The sequence below is a fragment of the Pinus tabuliformis genome, chromosome 7, assembly GCF_031772625.1.
Source record: "Pinus tabuliformis cultivar Carrire ecotype Pingquan chromosome 7, CPIR1, whole genome shotgun sequence".
NCBI lineage: Eukaryota > Viridiplantae > Streptophyta > Pinopsida > Pinales > Pinaceae > Pinus > Pinus tabuliformis.
Window position 1 is genome coordinate 1,472,594,764 of NC_142293.1, and position 2,852 is coordinate 1,472,597,615.

The window sequence follows — 2,852 nt, forward strand, 5'->3', positions numbered from 1 at the left end:
AGGTAGGTTGAGGTGCAATGGAGGCTTCATTATGGAATTTACTTAATAACATGTAAATGGAAAAATAATTAAGGGTTATAATTTTTAGAAAAAACTCAAAATAAATGAATAAGAAAAAAATAGGAAAAAAGAAGAATAAAAAATGAAAAATGTTATTGGTTGATTCAGAGAAAATTAGGAATAATGGATATCTTAATTAAATAAAATTATTAAAGAATAAATATGGGAATAAATCTATAGGCAAGAGTCCTATAAATGTCAAAATTAAATGAAGGGAAATAAATTATTAATAAATATAAAATTATTAAACATCATACATCATTTGAAATAGTTATTGAAAAATATTATTAATAAAATAAATAAATTTAATATATCATATATAACACCATATAGGAAAGGAGAAGGAAAAATAAAGAGTTAATTAAAATAGGGACTATCTTTTATTTATATGTATCAAATAAAAAGGTATAAAATAGAAAGAAAATAAAAATAATAATTATCATCATCACAGAGAGGGCAAGAATCTAATTCTTACTTAATCTCCAATCATTATCTCTGTTGAGATTTTTCGCTTGTTTTTCAATTTCAAAGGTCTCTCTCAACTTCTCATGGTGGAAATGATCAATCATCACGATGACCTTTGACTCTTCAATGCATACATGGTGCTTAGTTTTCTCTGCATGTTCAACAATAGCCGAGGAGTGGGAACGATTTTTCTTAAATGTTGCATGCTCTTGAATTCTTAAATTAATGGAGTGATCGATTTCTCCAATGTATGGAATCCCACAGGAGCAGGGGATTGAGTAAACCCTTTTCACGTCCTTAGGGTTAACAAGGTCCTTAACGGACCTAAGGGAGCTTCTAATAGTATTAAGGGTTTGAAGGTAGCATAAACATTGTTCTTTTTAAGAATATGGGCAATTTTATCACTAGTCCCATGGATGAATGAAAGTTGAACATTTGAAACTTGTATGTCACGAGACTTTTTAATTGTCGGACCTTTACGGGCTTTTTGAAAATGCAATAATACCTTGATGTTTACTATAGCCATTATTTTCAAAAACTTTCAATAGATGGGATTTCTCATCTTCAAGGTGATCAATATGAGAGATCCTTGAAGCACGGGTAGCAAGAGTGTTAAGAACTCCTAAGTTTTGCATTGGAAAATGGTGAGAAATGGCATGAAAATATTGTTCCATGTGAGTTTTTTTGTGAAACACATGGTATGACAAGAAACCATTTTCCATTCAAGAAAGGAGAAAATCAAGGAACGAAAGACTACCATCTACCTCAATCTCCATTGTGAACTTGATGGAGTTAGATTAAGAATTAAGATGTGAAAGGAACAAATCTAACTTCTCACGATCATGGGGCCACACAACACAAAGTATCATCAACAAAAATTTTCCAGAGATTGGGTTTAAATTGAGCAGAGGTCAAGGCTTTAGTCTCAAAATCTTCCATGAAAAAGTTAGCAATGACAGGGGAAAGCGGAGAACCCATGGCTACTCCATGTGTCTGCTCATAAAATTCACCCTGGAAGCTGGAAAAGGTAGATGTTAAGTGAAGACCAATTAATTTAGCAGTGTCATCATTGGTAATCTAATTTATGACATCAATGGCTTCTTTAATAAGGATTTTAGCGTAAACATAAACAATGCCAAAGCTTACCAACAAATCCCCATGGTCTAGCCTAATATCTTTTAACTCCTTGACAAAGGAAATAGAGTCCTTAACGAAAGAGTCTGTGTGACCCACTAGAGGCTTGAGCTTCTAAACTAAGAATTTAGCAAGAAGATAAGTAGGCTCAATTATTGTGCTGACAATAGGCTTTAAGGGGGGCCATCTTTATGAATCTTTGGAGGACCATAAATTATGGGGGTGAGAGGGTTTCTCTCAATAAACTTCTTTCTAAGGGGGTTAAGATCATTATTAGATTTTACATCAAGAATGATTTCTTTAGAAACTTTTTTAATAGGACCCTTAATGAGTTTCTTGTAACTACTACTATTATGAAAGTGGTTTAACATTTTGCTAACATAGTCAGTTTTATCCAAAATTTCAAAAGCCCCACCTTTGTCGGCCTTAAAAACAACAATGTTAGAGTTATGTTTCAAGGATTTAAGGGTAAGAAACTCATTTCTGCTAATGTTGCTTTTAGGAGGCTTAGCTTTCTTAAGAACAACAATACAGTCTTGCCTAATAACTTCCTTAATATTATCAGGAAAGTCCCTAATTCCATATTCAATGTTGCAAATAATATCCTTAATGAGAATTTTTTTGGAATAAGACAAAATTTAACCCTTTTGCCTAAAGGAAAAAAATATAAAAATCTAAATTAACATTAAAAAAATTAACAACACTATTAAAAAAAATGAAATATTATTACTATTATAAATATTTTTTATATTATTATTCTTATGAAAAAGAGTAAAATGATCATCTTCTTCTAGTATTATTTATTATTAACCATCTTTTATAAATAATATTAATTTTTTTATTATTATCCATAACATTATTATTATAACAATTATCTTATAAATAATATTATTTTTATTAATATTTTTGTTATCATTATCCATATCATTATTAGAGTAATAAGATTTGCCATCGGATTCAAAAACAAGAATGGAGAGGAATGGAATGTATAGGAGAGTAGGGATTTGATATGATAGCGGAGGATGGGAGAGGTTTATTCGGGAAAGGAGAAATAATTTTCAGTGTGATGAGTCATCATTCTGGTTGATGACTCATCAAGCATTGACCGTGCCAGCAAGGATGAATAGTGGGTGAGAATGAATCAACGGCGAGACCAGCGCGATCAATGCTTGACGTGTCATCAACAAGAGTAA